The sequence below is a fragment of the Marmota flaviventris genome, chromosome 7 (assembly GCF_047511675.1).
Source record: "Marmota flaviventris isolate mMarFla1 chromosome 7, mMarFla1.hap1, whole genome shotgun sequence".
Lineage (NCBI taxonomy): Eukaryota > Metazoa > Chordata > Mammalia > Rodentia > Sciuridae > Marmota > Marmota flaviventris.
This window is the reverse complement of record NC_092504.1, coordinates 73,769,512-73,795,269: the sequence shown is the minus strand read 5'-3', so window position 1 is coordinate 73,795,269 and position 25,758 is coordinate 73,769,512.

Sequence of the window (25,758 nt, the reverse complement as noted above, 5' to 3'; positions counted from 1 at the left end):
TTCTGTAGGTTTAGTAGTGGTGAATTATTTTAGTTTGTTCTTATCATGAAAACTTTTATTTATTCTTCAAACTTTTGTGGATATAGCAAACTTTGCTAAATTCATTCTTTTGGAGATTGAATAATCTCATTTCAAGCCCTCCTGCCTTTTAAAGTCTGACACAGGAAGTCTGAAATTAGCCTTATGGGTCTACCAACAAATGTGACCTGAAGTTTCTCTCTTAGAGATTTTAATATTCTACCTTGTTCTGTGAGCTAGACATTTTGATTACAATGTGTGTTGGAGATGTAGTTTTTTTATCTTATCTATTTGGGGTTCTTTATCACTCCTTTATGTGGATGTCCATCATGTTCCTAAGGTTTGGAAAATTTTCCTCTATTATTTCACTGAAAATGTTCTTAATGCCATTAGTCTGTATTTCTGAGTCCTCTTTTATCCCAATGACTCTTAAGTTTGATTTTCTAATATTTTTCCAGAATTGTGTATTCTGATCATGGTCTATTATTTACTTATTTTTCTTTTACTGTCTGTTGAGCATTCTATCTCAAATATCTGTCTTTGAGGCCTGAAGTTCTGTTTCTATGTATTCTAGTCTGTTAGTAATACTTTCAAGTGAAATTTTACTTGATTTATTGTATATTTCATTTCTATGAGTTCATATTGATTTCTTTTCAGAATCTCTATTTATTGAAAGGGTCTTTCAATTCCCATAATTAGTCTCTATTTCCTTATCTGTTTATTAGATCTTCTCTTAGCTCATTAATCATTTTAATAATCAATTTTTAAAAGTCTTTTTCTAGAATTTCATCTTCTTTTATGTCTGTGTGTTCCTTTGTTGGGGGATGCAACCTTTGGTGGATGACTTTCTTTTTCTTTTTCTTCATGTTTTCAGAGGACTTGGACTTGTTTATCTGTTGAAATGTATTTGTCTTCCTCTTTTGTGAGGATGTCCCTTGTCCCTTGACATGTAGTGGCCTCTTGTAATAAGCCCTGTGTTTTTGGTATTCTTAGCTTAAACAATCCAATTACATGATGCTTCAATTACATTGTGCTTCAAGATGCTTCATGTAATCCAAGCATTATTTTCAACTGCTAATGACTCTGAGTTTCCATAGAAACGCTGCTGAATTACTTCCCTGTTTCAGAGTTGCTGCAGTATTGTGGGATTTCTTTGGGAACATTTCTATGATTTTGCTCTAGAGAAGTGCAAGAGTGAGAACTGATGTTCCCCCTCTTGTCATTCCTACTGAGGGCCTTGTCATGGGTCTGAGCTCTCAGGCTCCCCTATGCTCTCTGTTAATGTATTGTTGAAGTTTAAGGAGGGTTGTGAAGGAAGATGTGCTGTCACATTGCTGAGCTGTGGGTATAGTTCAGCCACAGAGTCTCTATCCTGTGAGCTCATAGTGTATAGTTGCTTCCCAGCTTCTCTCAGAAAAATGGGAGATAAGCAACATCACCAATCATAATGATCAAAATACAGCATTAGAATAAATTTGCAGTACCTACCGTGGCATGTATCCTATTAATTACCACAAAAGAGGATGGAGGGGTCAGCATTTCACAACAACAAAAATAAATAGACACAAACTAGGTCTAGGATTAAAGTATACAACAAGTGTCAACCAAACCCTCCCACTACTAATAACCACAACTATAGGAATGTTGCAGGAAGTAATTATATAAACAAAATTTTCTTAAAGATAATAAAATTACCACTAAGAAGAAATAAAATGTAATAGGAAAGTTTAAAATATTCAAAAGATGAACAGAGAGAAGTAGCAAGTGGTAGTTATAAAGGAGGAGTGAAAAATAACTAAAATAGATAAATAGCAAGAGAGATAAAGAAAGACAAGATAATTTGCTATTGAAGAGGGAAGAGAGGAGAGAAGGAGTAAAAAGAGAAACAAAAACAAGAGCCCAAACAAACCAACACACACACACACACACACACACACACACACACACAATACTCTACCTTTCAAAAGTCAAAACCTGGCAAACAATAAGTGAGGTTGAGGAAAGGAAAACATAAATGAATTAGGAAGAAAAAAAAGGAAGGAAACAAATAAAAATGAAGGAAAAGAATATTAATCTATAGATATAGATACAAATGTATTCTATGTCTATATATTAATCTATAGATGTGTAGTTATATGTCTATATATAGATATATATAGAGAGAGATACAAATCTATAGATATATTTATATAGAGAGAGAGAGCAAGAGAGAAATCTATGTCTGTATATATCTCCATGAGGCAATCAGCACAGCTAAAGTACACACACACAGACACACACACACTCACCTTTAGGCTCACACTTAATGGAAAAAAAGAAAAGAAGAAAAAATTGTGATGGAAAATCCAGGGGTTGTCTCTTCTGAGCTGCTCCAGGCTGTGGACAGGATTGGATGTCAGCTGCCAATGCCACTGTTACTGAGAAAGTGGTGACAACTGGAGTAATGTCCCTACTAACTAAGTAGATGCCCTCCCAGGGTGGGGCTGATGCACAGTTCTAAATGGGTAGTTTGGGTGGCTGGCTGCAGTTCTGACTCTACCTTTAGAGTTTGGTGGAGAGGTTTCTGCTCTAGAGAGAATAGTGGGGATCCCTGGGGAAATCCACTCTTGGGCAAAGTGACTGACTTTCTGTTCTCCATACTCCACTGCCTACCAATGTGGTCTTCCCAGGGTCAGACCCCAAGATGCAAATGTGCCACCTGTCCAGCTTCTGAAGTCACTCTGACTAACCTTGCAAGTTGCCAAGCCCACAGGAAAAGGGGGAGGTTGCTCCACTCCATATCCTGTGCCTGATTCATCCTGGATACTGTCCGCTCTGAGCCCACGTTGGTAGCACCCTGCCAGGAGGACACTAGACCTAATGACCATGTAGGGACAATAAGCTGTTGCTTGTTATGAACTCTGGCAACTGCGGAAAGCTGCATCAGAAAGCCACCCTGTGGCAGTTCCAGGATGGTGTCCTATTGGTTCTCACTTTCCAGCTGAGAGGGCGCAGTGCCCCTCACACACCATCACATTAGAGTTCAAACTGCCACTGTGTACCTCGGTTCCCCTGTGCCAAATTTTCTTCACAAATTCAGTCTTTCGTTCTTCCAGGGTTGCCCCTCTCCTGCAGGTTGGACAAGCCCTGGCATTATCAAATTCCCAAGATATTCTTCCTCATCTTTGTTCAAAGTGCCCAAATTTCTGACTCTATGATTTGCCCTCACCCCTGTCACGCCCCACACTGGGAAGCAGTACTCCTGTTCAAATCCCAAGTCAAGGAGCAACTGGAAATCACACGGTTCTCTGCTCCATCATCTTTCTGCCCCACTACAGATCTGAACTTTCAAAATATGTACATTACATTTCAAGATAAAAATGCAAAAATAAATATGAATAAAATTTTTAACATTTTTTTTTACCTTACAACAGATAATATATATGGTATACTGTCTGAGCTGCAGGAAAGTCCTTTAAAGATGAATGGATTGGACAATAGACAATGAGACTCAGACTTTATCAATACACACACTGTCTGCGAGCTTTGTCGAAGACCAGTTTGATTTTTTTTTTTCATGATAATGATGTTTTATTGTTTCATTTAATTTTTCTTCTCTATAATAGAAACTTCTATCTTCTTCCTAACAAATAAGTGGTGTCTTTGTAGAATATATAGTAGATAATAGTAAAAATAAAAACAACAAACAATCATAAATCCCTCAAATCACCTCACTTTACCCTTCCTTAATTCCGCTGCCTACACTGATCCATCCTTGGATATTCTCTCAACTGTGATGTTGCAGCAATTTCTTAATGTGCTACTCTCATTTGCTCTTCCTCAAGAACATTTTCCAAGCTATCACCTCTTTAAAGATGAAATCTGACCATGTCATTCATGTGTCTACATTTTCTGCTGATTAACCAGGATGAATTAATATTTAAACTTCTCAGTTTGGCAGATTGGACCTCTCAAAGCATTCTCCTAATTTGTCTTTCCAGTTTCAATTCCCTACCTCCTGCCTGGTGCCCTAAGCTTTAAAATGGGACCATTTTGTTACCTGATTTTAATCTTAGTACTATAAGTAATTTAGGTATGAAAATATTACTCTTATTTTTTTTCCCTTTTAGGACATTTGAGCCTTGTTGCTAATTATGTCTACCTGCTAGAATGAAGTATACAAAGACAAAGTCAGGAGGTTTAGACTCACATGTCAGATTATACTATTTAGGCATGTTCCTTTTTATTGCTTTTCTAATTCTCTGTTTGCTTGGTTATGACTTAAGAGTCTGGGTTAGAGTTCTCAAAGTCATTTTCTCCATCTAAAAATTAATAATTATTTCATTCCAATGCTCTCATGTAACATATCACTCATTTTTCAGTTATATAATTTATTATACCATTAGTGTGACAATGAAATCTAATGCTACAAATGAGTTAATTATGCGATATTAGCTTTCAAATGGTTCAACATGCAAAACTATTTTGCCACTTCTCAAAACTGCCTGCTTTTTTCACACTTATCAACGTTATAACAATGAAACACGGCTTGGAAGAAACATTGGTAGCCTGAAGAATTATAAAAGAAGGAGATGGGTTGTATTTTCAATTTTATTAAAATTCTTATTTTCCACTGGCTATATGGTTTTTATGCTTGGCCTAATTTCCTTTTGGCTGTGGGCAACTTTTCATGGGTTTTACAATCTCTTCATAAAATACAACCTATTCCATTATTGCATTACATACCTCTATACGCATGTAATATTTTTCTCAATATAGAGGTGGGGAAATAAAAGCAAGAATACTTTTCAAGGTTTTGTGCTTTTCATTAAAGTACAATTTACTGGGTTTTGTTCCTAGTCACATGTTATCCAATATGCATGATGAAATATTTGAAATCTTTTTATATTCTGATTTATATAAATCTCTTAAATAGGTAAGAACATTTTTTGTAATTTTCAATTGATGAATTATATTAATGTAAATTTTGTTTTTTCTTTGGTTTCTGTAAGTGATATACATAAGTTAATATTTACTGTATATTTATTCTATAGTAAATATTTTTTTACACAAAGTAAAAAATTGAATTGTGTTAATCAAGTTTAGATTTTTTCCAAAAGTTAAACTTCTTCTTCATTGAATGCAAAGAAACTTCCTGTTGCTGCTATCTCATTGTTTCCTAAGTTAACGAGTCTCTTCAGTCTAAACAGTCTACTCAAAATCTACTTCCCTTTCAAGGTTTGTTTTATGTAGTTGTTTTTATATTAATTATTCTCTTTAAGTTACCTGTCCTTGGATTCTTGGAATCTGATTGGATCAGTCCCACTTGATAATCTCCAACCACCATTCTCTAATTCCACTTAAAATCTACTTGCCCCCCCAACACCTTTGGAACTTGGAGATGAATCCAGGGGTGCTTTACCACTGTGCTACATCTCAGCCCTTTATTTATTTATTTATTTATTTATTTATTTATTTTTGTACTTTGATAAAAGGTGCTCACTAAGTACTGAGGGTTGTGCTAAGTTGCTGAGGCTGGCCTGGAACTTGCCATCATCCAATCTCATCCTCCCAAGTCACTGAAATTACAGCCATATACCCACCACATCTGGCACAATCTCTATATTCTAAATCAATTGACTTGGAAATTTATATCTGCAAACTCACCCCAAAGAAGTACTTCAACAGTGTTTAAAAGACAGAAATCCTGGAAGAGTCATCTTCAGAATTCAGAGTCTATATTCTGGGCACCAAAGAGTCTTGTCCCCAAAGCAAAAAGAAAAAAAAAAAATCCCATTCCAAAGTTCCCAAAAGTCTCATTTCCTTGCTGTGTAATTTTAAAGTCCCAGATCTTAACTATAGCTCATCAGCTCAAAATTATAAAATTTTGTCATCTAAATGAGGTATGGATGAGAGGCTGCTCTCTTTCTTGAAGGCTATGAGGGAGAACCTGTTTCCAAGTTCCTTCAGACTGTTGGCAGATCAGTACTTCATAAGGATAAGATCCAGTTCCCTTGTGAGCTGCACTTGGTCTGGAACTTCACTCTGCTCATGGAAACCAGCATGACATCTGCAAAGTCTCTTTTCCAACAAAACAAAGCACATTTTAATGGGCATCTGGGATCTTTTTCCATCACCAACCACCATTCTCTAATTCTTTGGACACTGGGAGCTCAACAGCTTAATTTTATTGTAACCCTAACTTCTAAAAAGTAGTACAGGCCCCACAGCTTAGGGAGATTTCTCCCCACTTGACACTAGCACAAGTCCTAGGCCTCCCATGTTTTTAAACTACCTGACTGTGAATTGGGGATTCCTCAGTCCCCTCCTAATGTCATTAATGTACAAGAATGGCTCACAAGACTCAGGCAGTTTACTCATGTTTACTGTTTTATGAAGGACTAGACTCAGGAATAGTCAAATAGAAGGGATATACAGGACAAGGTAGGGGTGTGTGTGGTACAGGGAGCCTTCACATCCTACCTGGCTTGCATCTTCCTGGCACCTAAATGTAGGTACCAAGTAGCAAGCTCTCCCCCTCCCTTTCCTGGGAGTCAGTGAGTGGAACTGGATGTTGTAACTAAGTATCCATCTGTTATTTCTGGTACCCAGTCCTGTCCTGCAACTCTGTTCATCTCATTAGCATCAATGCAGTTGGGATCAATGGGGCTCATTATGAATAATAAAAGACACTCCTATTAGGAAATACCAAGGGCCTCATGAGCTCTATCTAGCCACTGGAATTTCTTGTTACCCACAGCAGGATAGTTCATCATATTCAGTCCGAGGAATGAGGCAGGGCAACTTTGGCAGCCACCATAGGTGGAATCTCCTAGAAGCACTCAGGAGCCTCATGCCTCTCTTTCTTCTCTTTTTCCTGATTAACCAGGCCTGAGTTCTAGATGGGTCTGGTCTTCTCCACACATATCTACTGGTTCTGGGAAGCAAGGTCCTGGCATTTCATTTATTTATCTTACCTTATCTTCCACTTACAATCTACTTTGCCTAGATATATTTAACTTATTTTAGGGTGTTTATTTATTTAATATTTATTTAATAACTTATTTATTATAGGGTGTTTTTTTGGTAAAAATTTACAACTATGATTGCTAATTTTGGTTTCTATTTTGCCATAGGAAAATTTGGATCTTGGCATTGTGATGTTACAATAAAACTGAATTCATTTTGTTTAGTTATTAGTGAAGGAATCTAATACTTTCATCCAAAATACATAGGATGTACAGAAGAGATAAATGAATATGCATATAATTGAATTAATATTAAAAATAGAAGAGAAAGTACACATTGTAACTATCAAGTGTCTAAGTTTGAATTTTTAGCATTGATTCTGTGGTAAACAGAGATTCCTTGACATTTTCATCTTAGCATTGTTTGGTGCTACCTACGTCTGATGCCAGGAGAATCAATAAAATCTGAGAAATAATATAGTGAACATAGTGCTTAAAACAAAATAAAAATGCTCATGTGACACTAAAATAACAAATATTTATTGGATGCTTTCTGTATATGTCAGTACCTCTTATTTTTCAGTGTTATAGAGAATAGGTTACACACATAAACAGACCAGATACAAATTCCCTATAGCCAAGTATATAAGTGAAAGTTTTAAGATGCTAGAAAATAAATGCTACTTATAAAAAACAATTGAACAGAATGCAAAAAATGTCAGAATGTTGATTTTTTGGAAAGAAATTCAATTTTTATCATTTCTGGAAGAAAAGCTCAATGTACCATTTGAACTAGACTTGAAGTTCTTGAAGAACAAAAGGGACATTGCAGTATGGTCATTTGGACAAAAATGTAGATGGGGGATGCAGGACAAAGGCCTTAGGTGCACTGTCACCAGAGAAGAAATGTCCTCAGAACTAGGCCCTGAGAAGTCCCCAGGGAGGGGATGTCAACTCATGACCAGAAGGGTCCTTGACACACATAATAGAAAAAAATTTCAACTTATATCAGCAGAAGCATGCAGATTTATTTAGGAAACCCAGGAAAATACATTCAAGGGAGAATGTAGGGCATTCTTAGAAGGAGGGAAGCTTTTGGAGTTTTCAGACTCTTCTTTTAACGAGAAGTTGGTTGGTGTGTGGGAAGGCATGTAGAAATGAAGTCTGTCTGGTCATTCTCAGGATCTTTAGGCAGATATTGTTTCCAGTCCCTGAATTATAGGTTTCTTAAAATGTTGCATCTCTCTTCTCACAAACTACTTATAGGTGGGTCTACTTAATAGTACACAAGACCATTACCCTAAGGGAATAAATTTATAGTTACCTTTAAGATTTACAGATTTTCCAGAAGTTTTGGAATGATGGATCTGGGTGAGACTGGCTTGGAGAAGTGACAGGTGTCAAAAAGTGTGAGGAACTTCAGATTAAAATTACATTTCTTTGTCCTTCCCTGTATTTAACTAATTCTAACCTACCTCAAGACCATGTTTAGAATGGTCTCAGGTGGGTAAAAGAGCATAGGGCTGGAGTTCAGTTGAGGAGGGGGGTGAGAAGAAATGAGGGTAGTAGACTAGGTGATTAGGGTGAGGGATGGGAGAAAGGTCGTTACAGTAAGGATTTCAGAGGTTTCTCTGAAAGAAATGAGGACACCATGGGAGTCTTGGAATCAACTTTGATATAATAATAGGATTTGTATTTTATTTGATTGATGGATTTCAGTACGGGGGATTTAACTCAAACACAGTCTACTACTGAGTCATATCCTTGGCTCCTTCTATATATATATATATATATATATATATATATATATATATATATATATTTTTTTTTTTTTTTTTTTTTTTTTTTTTTTGGAGACAGGGTCTCACTAAGTTTCCCAGGCTGGCAGATTTAAAATATTGCATGCTCCTGACTCAGCCTCTTGGGTAGCTGGGATTAACAGGCATGTGCCAACAGGTCTGGCTTAGGATTTATATTTTAAAGTGATCACTGGGCTGCTTTATTTCAAGTATTTGTTTGGAACAAAGCCAAGTCAAGGAGCTGTTTAAAAGGCTTCTTTGGTAATCTTAATGTGTTAGTCAACTTTTTCTCACTGACCAAAATACCTGACAAGAACAACTTAGAGAAGGAATAATTAATTTAGGCTCACAGTTGCTGAGATTCAGTCCCTGGTTAGCCAGCTCTATTGCTGTGAGCCCAAGATTAGGCAGGACATCATGGCAGAAGGGTGGGGCAGAGGAAAGTTTCTCAGCTAATTAGTCAGAAAGCAGAGAAAGGTGGGGTGGGAAGAGTCAGGAACAAAATATAATTTCCAAGAGCATACCTCCAGAGACCTACTTCCTCTAGCCATGTCCTACCTGCCTACAGTTACTGTCCAGTAATCCATTCAAGTTATTAATCCTTCACATTGATTAATCCACTGATGAGATTACAGCTCTCTAATCACTTCGCCTCTGAAGAGTCCTGCATTGTCTACCACATGAGCTTTTCAGGGACACTTCACATCTCAACCATCACTATTAACCCTTCAGAGAAGATGGAGTTAGGATGGCAAAATTCTTGAATGGGTGAGAGAGACTGGGATCTCTCTAACCAGGGTGTTAGAGATGGAGATAATAATAGTGGTCAATTGTTGATGTATTTTGAAAATGTAGCCAAGACCATGCATTAAAGGGTTGGTTGTCAGTGTAAGAATAAGAAAGGACTCAAGGATAAATCAACATTTAGGCTTGGGCATTTAGAAAGATGGAATTATCCACTGAGATGAGGAACTCAGGTAAAGCAATTTGGGAGATAGCATAAGTTCAGTGTTGGTTACATCAACTTTGAAATGTTTATGAGATAGCCAAGTAGAAAAGTCTATTAGATATTCAAGTACAATTGCTTACTAGATATCAAGGTAGAAATGAGAAGTGTGCAGACAAGGAGTGCAGATATAAATTTGCATCCAAGAGACAATGCAGTATCATCAGGGGAAATAGAGTAGAGTACTGAGGATACAGTAGTGCACTAAAAATGTAAGAGGTAGAAAAGGAGGAATAGGAAAGGAGACTGCATCAGGAGAGGTCAGAGTAGTCAGAGAATACCAGGGGATGCAGTGAGTATCAAAGAAAGGGAGGGATCATTAGACAGATGTGCTCAACAAGGGGTGCTGGGGAACCAAGTACTGCAAGGGTTGAGGATTGATTATTGTCTCAAGAAACTGAAGTCTATTGTTGACTTCAACAGAATTAATTTCATCCAAGTGTGGGTGATGGCTTGTGTAGAATGCATTTAAGGGAGACTGGAAAGAAAGGATGTAGTTAAAGTGAGTTTAGATAGCTCTTTTTACAAAGCAAAGATGAGCAACAGAAGAGAGCCCTGGCTGATGAGGAGATGGATCAAGGGAGGGTTTCCCTCCCTCCCTCCCTCCCCCCTCCCTCCCTTCCTTCCTTCCTTCCTTTTTCTTTTACCAGAGATTGAACTCAGGGGCACTCGACCACTGACCCACATCCCCAGCCCTATTTTGTATTTTATTTAGAGACAGGGTCTCCCTGAGTTGCTTAGTGCCTTGCTGTTTCTGAGCCTGGCTTTGAACTGAAAATCCTCCTGAGCCCCTGGGATTACAGATATGTGTCGCTGTGCCCAGCGGGTTTCTGTTTTCAAGGAGAGAAAGGTAGCATGCTTCTGTGCTGTTGAGGACTGTCATATAGTTGGAAAAGATGATTATGGAAGAGAGGAGAAATTTAGGATGGCAAAATTCTTGAATGAGTGACAGACTGGGATCTAATGCCCAAGTGCAGCTCATTATTACAACAGGCAGGAAGGTGGAGTGCCTGGACATGGATGCTGCCCCTGTGGGTAGCAGGTACATGTGGCAGAAGCAGAAGGCAAGATTGGTCACTAGAGTGAAGATGAGGAAAGAAGTGAAAGAATCTTTTTGAATTATGCTGAAAAAACTTGATAAATGTATGCAGAAATTTTATTGTTGCATATTATATGAATTGTGCTGACATGCTTTTACATCGGATCTTGTTTAGCTTTGGCATATTCTTGGCCTTTTTTGGTAGAACTATGGGCCAACATGCTTCTTTTCTAATAGTCTTTCCAAGTGTCATGCTGTCCTGGAGTTTTGTTCTGTCACTTTCAGTAATCGGAGGATGCTCTGTGTTTGATATTCACTTTATTCTACAACTTAAATACCTTATAACCTATTGTTTGTGAATGGCGTTTAGTCAGTTTGCATTAATTTTTATTTTAACACATTTTTTTTGCTTTTTATTAGAGAATTGTAACTATACATAGCATTTGGGTTCATATTGACAAAATTTTACATACAAGGAATTTTATTTCAATCGCCATTCCCCCTCCATTTCCTTATTTCCTCCTTCTTCCTATTCTTTCTCTACTGATCTTCCTTTCTGTCCTTTATTTATTTATTTTTGATTGGTACATTCTACATAGACATAAAGGTTAAATCCCCTCTGGTAACTTTATCTATGTATATAACATGAATTTATTAGATTCATCCCACCTTTTCCCCTTGCCTTCTCCCGTTCCTCTCATTCTCCTCCTCTTACTCCACTGATATTACTTATATATTTATGGTCTCCAAACCTCTCCTCAACTGCCTATTCTTTATTTTGCTCTAGATTCCACATCAGAGAGAAAACATTTGAATCTTGATTTTCTAAGTCTGGCTTTTTTCTTGTAGCATAATTTTCTCCAGTGCCATACATTTAATGACAAATTCTATTATTTCATTGTTTTTTATGGCTGAATAGAACTCCATTGAGCATATATACCATATTTCCTTGATCCATTAATCTATTAACAGGCATCTGGGTTGATTCCATAATTTATTGTGAATTGTGCTGTTATAAACATTGACTGGTTGTATTATGCAAATTTTAAGCCTTTTGCATAAATGCTGAGGAGTAGAATAGCTAGGTCATATGGTTGTTCTATTTTCAATTTTTAGGGAATTTACATTCTGCTTTTTAGAGTGGTTGTAGTAATTTGCAGTTTTACCAACAATATGTGAGTGTACCTTTCCCCCATATCCTCATTAGCATTTACCATTATTCATATTATTGATAATTGCCATTTTGACTACAGTGAGAGAGAATTTTAGTGTAATTTTTACATTTCTGTGATTACTAGATATGTTAAACATTTTTCCATGTATTTGTTGGTTATTTAGTTTTTTCTTTTGAGAAATTGCTTTTTAGTTCTTTTGCTCATGTATTGATTGGGTTTTTTTTTTTTATTGCATTGAGTTTTTTATATACACTGGATATTAATTCCTTGTCAGAGGAGTACCAGGCAAAGATTTTTCCTATTCCATAGGTTCTCTTTTCATGCTCTTAATCATTTTATTTGATGTATAGAAGCTTTTTAATTTGATGACATCTCATTTGATTCTTGGTTTTATTTCTTGATCTTCACACGTCTTGTTGAGAAAGTCAGTGCCTGCATCATTGTGATATAACTTGGAGCCTAAGTTTTCTTCTAGAAGTTGCAACATTTGTGGTCTAGTTCCTGTGTCTTTGATCAAGTTTGATATGACTGATGTTCAGGTGATAGGGATCTGGTTTCATTCTTCTGCTAATGGACATCCAGTTTTCCCAGCTCCATTTTTTAAAAAGGCTGTCATCTCTCCAAGAAATATTTTTGGCACCTTTGCAAGTATCATATTGTTGTAGTTAAAGCTTTGTTCCAGGGTTTCATAAACTGACTTCCAGACCACTCACATATAATCGAATCAAGCCTTTATTGAAGCACACTGGTGGCAGCTGACCAGAACATAAACCTGTTCCCCTGATCAGCCCCGAACAATTGCAAGGGCACTCCTTATAAGCCCGAATACTGCAAAAGGGATGTTCAGGGGGTCTAGACAATGCAAGCAAGCCAGGTTTAGAAGCAGGACAGTGCAGTCAAGCAGAGGGAAGCCTAACCAATCACAGTTAGCCCAGTCACCCCAGTTACAGAAACAGAGCCCCGTTACCCTAGATACAGAAATAATACCCCATTAGGTAGTTCCGTGTCCTTAAAGGTTTCTATAGCAAAAGGAAAAGAACATCTTGCTCTTCTACTTGGCATGGTTGTTTTGAAGGATGAAGTCATAAAACAAAATGGAGTCACTTTTGCTCCTACTATTACAATATGGCTGTATGGATATGACCTTGTCTCTATATTTTCTGCTATGTTCCATTGATCTTCATGTCTATTTTGATTTAAATACCATGCTGTTTCTGTCACTATAACTCTGTAGTATAATTTCAACTCTGGTGCCTCTTGCATTGCTTAGAACTATTTTGGGTATTATGGGTCTCTTAAGTCTCTTACACTTCTAAAGGAATTTAGGGATTGATTTTTCTAGTTCTGTGAAATGTGTTATTAATATTTTGATGTGTATTGCATGGAATTTGTATATTATATTTGCTGATATGACCATTTTATCAATTCTGCCTTTCCAAGAACATGGGAGATCTTTCCATCTTCTCAGGTCTTCTTCAATTTCTTTCTTCAGTGTTCTATAGTTTTATTGTAGAGATCTTTTACCTTCTTGGGTAGATTAATTTGTAGGTATTATTATTATTATTGAGGTTATTGTAAAGTGAATGGTTTTCCTGATTTCTTTCTTGGATGAATCACTCTTGGAATATGGAAAAACATTGATTTATGAGTGTTGATCATGTATCCTGCTATTTTGCTAAATCATTTTAACAGTTATAGAAGTCTTCTGGTGGATTTTGGGGGACTTCTAGATATAGGATGATGTCATGAACAAAAAGTGATAGCTTGACTTCTTATATCCCTTTCATTTCTTTCTCTTGCCTGATTGCTCTAGCTAGAGTTTTGAGGACTGTATTGAATAGTAGCGATGAGAATGGACATCCTTGTCTTGGTCCTGATTTTAAAGGAAAATCTTTCTATTTTTGTCTTTCCAGTATGATGTTGGCTTTAGGTTTGTGGTATATAGCTTTAATAATGTTGAGTTAAGTTCTTTGTATCTCTAATTTTTCCAGTGTTTTAAGCATAATTCTTATTTTTTATTTAAGTGATTAACTAAAATTATCAATTTGCATGTTGAACCACCCTTGTATCTCTGTGATGAAGTCCTCTTGATCATTATATATTATCTTTTTAAATTGTTGTTGAATGTGGTTTGCTAATATTTTATTAAGGATTTTTACCTCTATATGCATCAGGGCTATTACTCCCTAGTTCTCTTCTTTGTTGTGTCTTTTTCTGGCTTTGGAATCAGGTTTATACTAGCTTCATGGAATGTGTTTGGGAGTATTACCTCCCTTTCAATTTTGTGGAATAATTTGAGATAGACTGTTGGTAATTCTTCTTTAAAGGTCCAATAGAACTCAACTGAGAATTCATATAGTCCTGGGCTTTTCTTTGTTGGTAGATTTTCAATTACTTTTTCAATTTCATTAGTTTATATCAGTCTGTTCAGGTTTTATATATCTTCTGGTTCAATTTAGGCAGGCCATATGTATCTAGAAATTTGTCAGTGTCTTCTCCAAATTTATTGCAGTATACATTTCCAAAATAGTTTCAAATGATCCTCTGGACTTCAGAAGTGTTAATGGTGATATTTCCTTTTTCATTTCTAATTTTGCTTATTTGGGTCTTCTCTCTTTTTCTTTTAGTTAGTTGGGCTAAGGGATTGTCAATATTATTTATCTTTTCGAAGAACCAACTCCTTGTTGCATTGATCTGATGTATTGTTTTTATTCTCATTTTCATTAATTTTGGCTCTTTATTATTTCTGTCATCTCCTGATTTTTCTTTTTCTAAGACCTTGAGGTGTAACATAAGCTTATTTATTTGGGATCTCTTATTTTTTTTTAATGTACACACTCAATGTGATGAATTTTCTTATTAATACTCCTTTTATACTGTCCCAAACTTTATGACATGTGTATCTTTGTTTTAGTTTGTTTCTATGACTATCTTGTTCTTCTCATTTCTTTTTTGCTCCATTCTTCATTTAAGAGAGAATTGTTTATGCTCCAAATGTTTATGTGGTTTCTTTATTTTTCTTGCTTTTGATTTCTTATTTAATTCCATTATGGTATGAAAATATGCGTGAGATTATATTGATTTTTTTTTTGTATTCTGTTATATTTATACCATGAGCTAGAATATGGTCTATTTTGGAAGATGTTCTATGAGCTACTGAAGAGAAGGTAAATTCAGCAGTTTTGGGGGTGAACATATTAGGTACACATCAATCAGATTAATTTTATTTATACTATTATTTAGGTTGTATATTTCTTTATTGATTTTATGTATGGATAACCTGTCTATTGGTGATAAGGATATGTTGAAATCACTAATATTATTGTATTGGGGTCTATCTGGAATCTACTATCAAGGAGTATATTTTAATGTAACTAGGTGTGTGGACATTTGGGGAATATATATTTTTAATCATTATTTCTTCTTGTTGGATTGCTACTTTTACCAGGATTTAATGACCTTCTTTATCTCTTCTGATTAATTTTTGTTTAAAATTAATTGTTTTAGTTATGAAATTAGCTACTATGGCTTGTTTTGGGGGTGCATTTGCATGGAAACCTTTTCTCTATTCCTTTATTTTTGGCTTGGGAATATCTTTGCCTATGAGATGTGTCTCTTGCAAACAGCATATAGTTAGATCTTATTTTTGATCTATTCTGCTAATCGGTGTCTTTTAATTAGGGAGTTATGACCATTTATATTCAGTGTAATTATTGATATGTTTTGGTTATTTGCAGCTATTTTGATTTTTTGTTGTATTTATTTATTTTTGCAGTTATAACAGATTATTTTAATCTGATAATAGATTTATTTTTTTCTTTTTTTTATGTTCTAATTAGTTATACATGAGAGCAGAATGCATTTTGATTCATTGCACACAAAGGAGCACAACTTTTCATTTCTCTGGTAATATACTATGTAGAGTCACACCAAATGTGCAGTCATACATGTATCTAGGGTAATGATGTCCATCTCATTTCACCATCTTACCTGTCCCCATGCCTCTTCTCTCCTTTCCCTTTGCCCAATCAAAGTTCCTCCATTCCCCCTCCCACCATTATGGATTAGCATCCACTTATCAGAGAGAACATTTGGCCTTTGTTTTTTGGGATTGGCTTACTTTACTTAGCATGATATTCTCCAACTCCATCTGTTTACCTGAGAATGCCATAATTTTATTCTCTTTTAATGCTGAGTAATATTCCATTTTATATATATATATATATATATATATATATATATATATATATATATTATATTGTGAGATATATATATATATATATATCTCACAATATATATATATATATATATCTCACATATATATATATATATATATATATATATATATATATATATATATATATATATATCACAATCTCTTTATCCATTCATCTGTTGAAGGGCATCTAGGTTGGTTCCACAGTTTAGCTATTGTGAATTGAGTTGCTATAAACAGTGATATGGCTGCATGGCTGTAGTATGCTAATTTTAAGTCCTTTGGGTATACACTGAGGAGTGGGATGGCTGGGTCAAATGGTGGTTCCATTCCAAGTTTTATAAGGAATTTCCATACTGCTTTCCATAGTGGTTCCAACAATGTGCAGTGGCACCAACTATGTATGAGTGTACCTTTTCCCCCACATCCATGACAAAGCTTATTATTATTTGTATTCTTGATAATTGCCATTCTGACTGGAGTGAGGTGAAAATCATAGAGTAGTTTTGATTTGCACTTCTCTAATCACTAGAGTTTGAACATTTTTTGTTATATGTAATTCTATCATTATTCTCAGTTAGGTGATGAGTTTTCTATTAATCTTCATCTATTTGGGAGTTTTGTGATTTGCCTTTCAATTCTTCTGTGTGGAATTTATCTCTGAAAATTCCTTATAGTCTGACTTGTATGTTATATATTTTATTAGTTTATCCTTCTCATGGAAAGTTTTTATTTTCTCATCATATATGAAAGAAAGTTTTGCTGAATGTAGCAATCTTGGTTGGTTGGTGTTTTCTTTTAGAGCTTGGGATATCTTATTCCAGACAAGCCTTGATTTTGTTGTCTGAGTTGAGAAGAAGTGAGCCTAGTTGTTTTGCTTCTAAATGTGACCTGATGTTTCTCTTTTGCAGCTTTTAATATTCTTTCCATATTTTCTATGTGAGGCATTTTTATTAAGATATGTTTTGTTTAGGTCTATTTGGGGTCATCTATGTCTTCTGTATATGAATTTCTGTGTCACTTCTGGTATAGGGAATTTTTTGTGACTATTTTATTGAAAATTTTCTTCTATCTAAGTGATTCTCAGATTTGTTCCCTTGATGTTGTCCCAGAGTTCCTGTATATTCTGATCATGTTTTATACTTTTTTCCCATTTATTATATTCTGCTTTTTCAATTTCACTTATCAGGATTTAAAGAATCAAGGTTCTGTCTTCAAGGGCTAAATTTCTGTTTTCTATGCAATCTAATCTATTGGTGATACTTTAAGATGAATTTACAATTTGATTCATTGTGTCTTTCATTTCCATTCATTCTATTGGTTTTTTTTCAATATTTCTATTTCTTCATGAAAATCGTCTTTCATCTCCTGTATTTACTCTCTTAATCTATTCCTTAGATTTTCTTTTAGTTCAATGAACATTTTAATAATCAGTTTTTATAATGTTTCTGTGGAATTTTAGCCTCTTCATTTTCTGTAGGATCCTTTGTTGGGTAAGTGAAAGTTTTGGGGGCAGATTTGTTTGTTTGTTTCCCCATGTTTTCAGAGGTCCTGGAATTGTTCATCAATTGAAGTGGATTCCCCTGTTTCTTTAATACACTTGTCCTTACATGTGTAATTTATTATAGGATTTCTCTGTTTTTATATATGAGTAGATGCCAGAGGATTGGGCAAAAGTTCCACTCTAGTTATTCTTCCTTGGTTCCTGGTTATTGGTTTGGGGTTTTTGCTTCCTAATTTCTATGAGTTGAAGTAATGTTTAGGCTCTGTTGGGGCTAGATCTTGTATGGGACAAGATTTTCTGTTGTTGGGCTGGGCTATGAGAGTTTCTCAGTATTGGTGTCACTGCTCTGAAATTTTGAAATTTCCCAATTACTTTTTAGACCCCCTTAGAGGGAGAGGGAGCCAGAAATGGCACTAAGGTCAGTAAGAGATACTTAGTTTTAAGATAAATATCTAGAGTATACTTCTACATCTGTAACATTAATTCCACCTATTTAGGAAAGTTAGGATTGGCATTTATTATTAGTACCAGAAACACAAAGCAGTGGGCTAGATCAGGTATTGGACATCAGTTTCACTATTTCATCCACTGTATTCATAGTCGTGTCAACATGAATGTGGTATGAATTACACACACTATATAATTCCATTTTTAGTGTGGTTACAATTTCTTAAGTAAAGAGAAGGGAAGGTGAGAGGAGTTTGAAATATACTTAAAAATCCATCCAAGGAGAGGCAGAGGGTAGGAGGCAGATGTTGGCTCCCTGAGAGAAAGGACATACTTCCCAGTAGCTCCTCAGCCTCAGGCTCACAAAGCAATAAGACTGCTCCTCATAGTTTTCCTTTAAATGTCATAGCACTTTGCAAGTAAAATTTTTCATAATTTTATGTGAAAACAATTGAAATATATCAAAGGTGAATCAATCAGCATAATTACTTCAGTTATAGATCACACTGTATAATGATATTAGAAAAAGAAGAATCTTGCTATCATAAAATAATGAAATCATAAATACAATAATAAGTTATAGAATAATAACATATGAAAATTTGTCAAATCATAATATTAAACTCCTGTGTGCAAAATAGGAGCCAGTGCATTCAGATAAATGCTGGAATAAAAAGGCAAGTAGTTCTAACACATGCTAATTTTCTAAGAATGTGTTTCATGGAAATACTTGGCCAGGCATTGGGATACACAAAGAAATACAACAACTTATCTGGTCTCATTTAGAAAAAGATGTTTATAAAAAGCATTCTGAAGGTATGCTTATGCTTTGTTCTCAGATTTAACTCATCACAGAGGCATTAAATTAAACAGGGATATTGTACTTTTATTGGTAAACTGAAAAGTAGTTGTTAAAACACCACAGATCAATGGTTCAAGCTTAGCAGTACCATTTTACCAAGAGAGCAAATCCCTATACACATTTGGAGTTATGTTAAAGAAACTGCATACTGTGTAAAATTTTGCTAAACAAATATCATTAAATGGAGGAAATTGAATTCCTTTCTCAGAAATGAAAATGTATTGTGTTACTATAAATAAAGAGCATATGTCTAGGCTGTAGTATTCTTTGCTATGATACATTTCCTTTAGTTTTTCCTATGAATCCCAAATTCACCAACATGAGCAAATATATCAAATCCAATACCCTATCCATAATTTATTTGGCAGCTATATGTTTTTTCTTCTTCTTCTTCTTCTTCTTCTTCTCTCTCTCTCTCTCTCTCTCTCTCTCTCTCTCTCTCTCTCTATCTCTCTCTCTTTTGGAGAGTTATTCCTGAGCTTAATGCATAATGCAGGTAGTACTAAAGAAAGCCAGAGAAAAACAAAGCTCAAACACAGATTCAAGTTGTTGACTCAAAGAGACTTGCATACCAACACCAAGTAACAATAAAGTAAACCACTTTGAAAGGTGATCTATTCTGAAGTCTCAGTATTTTAAGTAGGTCTTTTTGTTTTTTCAGTGCTGGGGATTGAACCCAGGACCTCACACATGCTAGGCAAGTACTATTCCCCTGAGCTACATCCACAGCTCACAATTTAAGTAGTTTTAAAATGCTATGCATATAATAATAAAAGGAATTCATGTCACCCCAGATAATATGTATATATGCTATGCAATATTTTGCTGGTGAATATGGAGTAGTAATTCGTAATGCCCTGAAACAATCAAGGTAGGACAAATAAATTAGTGAGATGTCTTAAACAATTTTAGCATTTTCTGCAGATATGAATTCTTTAATAACTATTAAGCACTTGATGATCAAATTGGTATTAGAAATATTTCTTTTGTAGCCATTTGGGCTTTTCTCTGTCCTGTGTGTCAGCTAAGGTTAAGGATGATTAACCTGTCAAGAACTAAGTCATAGCTCTAGAAATTATTACAGTAGAGGTTAAATACAAGTATAAGCAACCCAGTTCTTCATAGAATATAGTGTATATTTTAAATATACACTGCATGAAATTACAGTACATTTAGAAATGGTAAAGTCCATTGATGCCTAGAGATTCATTCATTTTGATCTTTTGTTTTCCATTATGATCTATAAACTATATATTATAACTTTTGCATACATGTCTTTGTTATTACACAAAATATTCTTTTGTGCAGACAGTATGCTTATTGATCTTGACATTTTAATGTAAGTACACTTATAGCCCTTAGCCTGTGATTCAGGGGTTATCAGACATATGTTGCATGCTAATCAATGAGTGAGAAACATCTGCGTCGGTCTAAAGAACACTAAAAAGACTTCAAAAAACAAATTCATATTGGAACCACAGCCCATAGAAGAAACATTGAGATTTAAGGCCTGAAGTTACCCAGGTCAACTAGTTGCCAAAAGTACTGAGACTTCAGAATAGATCGCCTTTTGAAGTGGTTTACTTTATTGTTACTTGGCAATTGTTTAACAATTCTTTATAGCATTTAAACAAACATAGAATATTGATATCATATTCAAAATAACATAAGAATAAAATATTTAAAAAATGATTCAACCTACAACAAAACCATAAAAATTTCAAAGTGTCATGGAAGACAATTCATGCAAACATGGAGATGATCCATATCTGGTAATGACTGATAAAGACATTGAAAGAACTACTGCAAAAAAGGTGAATGACAGTCACAAACACTCCAAAAACATGCTAAAATAGAAATACTCAGTGAAGTAAAGACATGAAGAAGAGCCAAGTAGGCTACAACACAACTGGACAAAAAAGGAAAGAGTGAGTGAACACGGAGATAAGGCAACAAAATTTACCAAATATGAATATACAGAAAAGGTTCTTGAAGAACCTGTGAAACAGTAACACAGTAGCTCACACCCATGTTGTTAGAGTCCCAGAAAAAAATGTAGTATAAATGAAAGATATTTGCAAAAATAATGGAAACGTTACATCTTGGATTTGACAAGACATTAAAAACACCATTCAGGAAGCTGAGCAAATCATCAGCAGGATAAATCCAAAATGATGCATGATCAGACACAATTATCAAAGCCCTGGAATCTAAAGACAAAACAAAACCCTAAACCAATGAACGACAATGACAACAAACACCCTGAACGCAGCCAATGGAAGGCAGTACATCGCCCACAGAGAACAAGGATTCTAAAGAGTGAAACATTTTCTCTGGAAGCCAGGGCACCAGAAGAAAAGGGTATTTTTTTTTAAGTGCTGAGAAAGGCTGTTAACCCAGAATGCTATTTCTACTAAAAATTAGGAACGAAGATGAAGCAAGACATTCTCAGATAAAAGAAGACTAAAAGAATTTTTAGCCAGCAGAAATCTTCTAGGTAACTGCTAAAGAGAACTTTCCAGAAAGAATGATGATGGTACTAGAGTGGATCCTGGGACATCATTAAGGAAGGAAAAACATCAGAAATGATAAATAGTGGATACCTATGGTAAACCACTTCTCTTTTGAGTTCTTTAAAGTTCATTAAATACTTTCAACATATGTAAGTGTGACTTATAAGACATTTATAGAAAACAAGGAGAAAAGTAAAAGTTCCTATGTGGTGGTCATGTTTGTACATTAAGGTTGAAGAGGTAAAATATCAGTGCTAAATAGACTCTAAGTTAAGCATGGACTTTATAATTTCTAAAAAAAAACCACTAAAATTACAAAAAGTCATATAATCAAAATCACAATAAATAGAAGGGAATATCACAAGAATTTCAAATCACACAAAAGTAGCAAAATGAAAAACAATGGAACAAAAAGACAAAAAAAGAGGGAATAGAAAGAAGAAAATTAAATCCAAACATATTAATTACATTTAAACAAATGAATGATAATACCAGTCAAATGCAGAGATTGGAAGAATGGATTTTTGAACATGTTATTCATCAAAATGAGAAAAAATTAAAAATTATTTTTAAAGCATGTATTTATTTTTTATCCTTATAACTCTGAAATTCAGACATGTTACAATTGGTTTTCAAACAGTTTCCCCCTTTGTCTCCCATTTCTCCCTCTGAGATTCCTGTTAGACACGCTGATACCCTTGATGTTGTCCCATAGTCTCTGAGATTCTGAATGTTGTCTTCCATTTTTTTTTTCCTCCCTGTTCTTTAGATCGGACCATTTCTAATGGTCTGTGTGAAAGATCAATCATTTTTTATGTCATTTTAAATCTACCACATTGCCTTTTTGCTGAGTTTCTCTTTTTTTTATTGTACTTTTCAACTCTGGAATTGGCATGTACTTATTTTTTAATAGTTTCTATTGCTTTACTGATATGTCTTATTTGTTGAATCATTGTCATTGTAGATGTTTTCATCTCATATGCTAGTTTTCCTCAACTCCAGAAACATTTCTGTTGTAGTTCCTTGGAAGTGATTGCTGCTAGTCTGACTTCTGGTTTTGCTGGGTTACAGTTTCTGCTCATGGATTTTTTCCATTTCAGAAGATTGTGTTTTTTACTGGGACATGGTCACATATTTCTGTTCTTTTTTTTTTTTTTTTTTTTTTTGCATAGCTCAAAATGATGTGCAATTTCCTATAATATAGTAGCAACTCTGGATCCTGTTGCTTTTCCCTTGTTCTGTTTGTTTACTTATTTATTTTAAAGGTAGCTTGCCTTAACTTAATCTCTGAATTAAATTTGCCCTGTGTTGTGCATTCACTGTTGTTTGTATTGTGGTTATAATCTGGCTTTCTGGGTTTTCACTTCTTTGTGATCAGCCATTGATTCATGACATGTTGTAATGTGGTATGTGAACCTGGAGGAAGATGGCTCCACCCTCTGCTGACAAATCTGTGTGTAAATTTTAAAGTACATTCAAAGTTCACATAATTTTTATGCTTGCCTCAGTTTCTTATTTTCGTTTAGTCTTCTCAGGTCTCCACTATGTGTATGTAGTTCCTTATAGTCCCATGATTTGTGGAGAGATTGTAAAGACCCACTGTGGTTCTATCAATTTTAGCATCTCCTTAAATTTCTGGCTATTTATGTAGTTTACTCAATGACCCAACAGGAAGTAGAGTCAGGCCAAGGGAGCTGCAGGCTTCTCCCATGGTTTCCTACTGAGATTGCCACTTGTATTGACAATGCCTGGTGCAGCAACTCCACCTTAGACTCCTGATCCAACCCACGATCTCTGGGCACATTGTCTCTTGTTTCTGGGCAATTGTGGACATTAGGCTCACTATGCTGTCCTAGTTGATATGGGTGATGGTGGAAGACCCAGACTTAAATGCTACTGAGACTAACAGATCGCACTTCAATTCACCACTTATTTTGTATGTTTGTTGTTGTTATTATTATTATCTCAATCCTCCTGCTTCAGCCTCCTGAGTTGTGGGATTATACGCATGCACCAACACCCCCTTTCTTGTTTATTTTTAATGAATTAATGCTTCTTGTTTTCTCCCTTGTTTTATTTGGTTTCCAGATAACTAAGATTGTTGTATTGGAGAATTTTGTACAGTCTTATAATTGCTCCGTAGGAAATGACTTGCCAAACTTTCCATTCCTTCGATGGAGGGTGTATCCTCTTCCATGTTACTTTTCTTTGGTATTTGAGTTCAGTTGAATTATTTGATCCTTCCATTTGTTGTTACTATTACTATTGTTTTTATTAAATGTTATTTATTTGGCCAACATTAATTACAGTTTATCCTCATCGCTACCAATTATTTTCACCATTCTGTTTTGTAAATCCCCACTTTTTTTTTCAAAATTTAATTTCTCTCTTTCTCAAATACAGCTCTTAGAAGTTATCTTAGAAGAAATCCTGGAAAGTTTATTTATGGCTCTGTCCCAGAGCTGATAGCCCTTAAATGTTTGTTCAACCTGAATTTAGTTATCTGCATAGAGAAATATATTTTCTATAATTAAAAGCCTAAGCTGGTTCAAATAGGCAATTTAAATTGATAAATTTTCTGAATAGAGGAGGCATTTTTAAAATTGACAATTGACCATTCATCTACCTGAGAATTTGAAGACTTCACTGTATCTAGTAAAGCAGTACTACACCATGCTTTCTTTTTCTGTTTTTCTCAGACCGTTGGCCACTGGAGAATGACAATTAAAAGTATAGTCATTTAATTGATGCATTCTGTAGTTGCATCCTTCTCCTGAGTGTTATCCAATTTATAGTTGCCAGTTGTTTAAATAATCATATATGGCCAACTGAGTTAACTGACACCCCATTTTTAGTATATCACATTGATACAGATTTGTACATTGGGAGCCACTGCTAATTTAATCCTTAATTAGTTCTGTTTTTCTCTTATTGTTTATCTTTTTTTTTTTCATATTAACCCTATGAAATTGTGCATTGTATAGAAGTAGACAAAAGAATTGGGGCATAAAACTGGCTGAGTTTTTACATGACAGTTGTTGATGTTGGCCAGCCTGAAAGAAAATTGTGCTTAGACTTCAAGTACTGAATGCTTGAGCTGGTACATAAAGATATGTAGATGCTACACAGTTGTTTACTTGGCTGTACCAAACTGTAATTGTTTCCTGAGATTCCACAAATACAGAATTGTATCATTGGGAATTGTCAGCATGCCTAATTCTCAGGAACCTAGGCATGCTGCCTAGCTAGTTACTAAGGATGCTCTCCCCAGGACCATCAATTAGCCAACTGACAGTTTCAACTGCCTCCTTACTCTTTTAAGTGTTTAATACCCATTGAGTTTGAGTCACTTGTGGCTATCATAAGCACAAACTCACTATTTACCACATGCCTGCCCTAACATGTATTTGTAGAATTAGACAAGGTGAGAAGAGCTAAGGAGTGATTGTTGTAGGACTTCTAACAATGATAGCAATCTATAATGGCACCTCATCTTACCCAGGGTAAGGGCATAGGGTGGATGAGAAATGAGGAAAAGACAATGTCTTAAAGACCATCTGAGTGACTAAAGTAAGAGTAATGGAGGAGGCCATTAAATATATATGCATATACAGATACTTTTTCTCATGTTGAAAGAGTATGCTGACATTTATGAAATTGAATACAACAGCCAGTTTCATGTTTTAACAGTTTACAGCATATTCTTTGACAGTCTTTAAAACTTTTACCAAAAAAAGAGAAAAAACGCACACACACACACACACACACACATACACACACACAACTCTTTTTTTTTTTTTTTTGTGGATATCCCAGGCAGCTATTAAGCAATTGCAAAATTTTTAGTGATCCCTGAAACATACTTTACATGAAGAAAATGTTTTTCCTTTAGGGTAAAAATACAATAAAAATCAATTTTATTCTTGCATCCTCCTTGGACTTATAATATATTAGTTGTCTTACTTTTTATTAAAACCTGAATTTTTATCAGCTGAAAAATTGGAGCATAGAAATATTTTCTGCAATATTTGAATTGCTAATTAACTATGGGATTTATTTTAGGGTTGTAGTTTCTGAAACAGTGGAAATAACAGCTGTGACTGTTCATGTTGTGCATTTGAGACTCCAGACCCTTAGGCAAAATGTGTAGAGTGTAAAATAGCCCATCTCTAATGTGGGACACTAGAATTTATTATACACTTCTTTCTATGTTGAGAAAAATTGACTGAAGT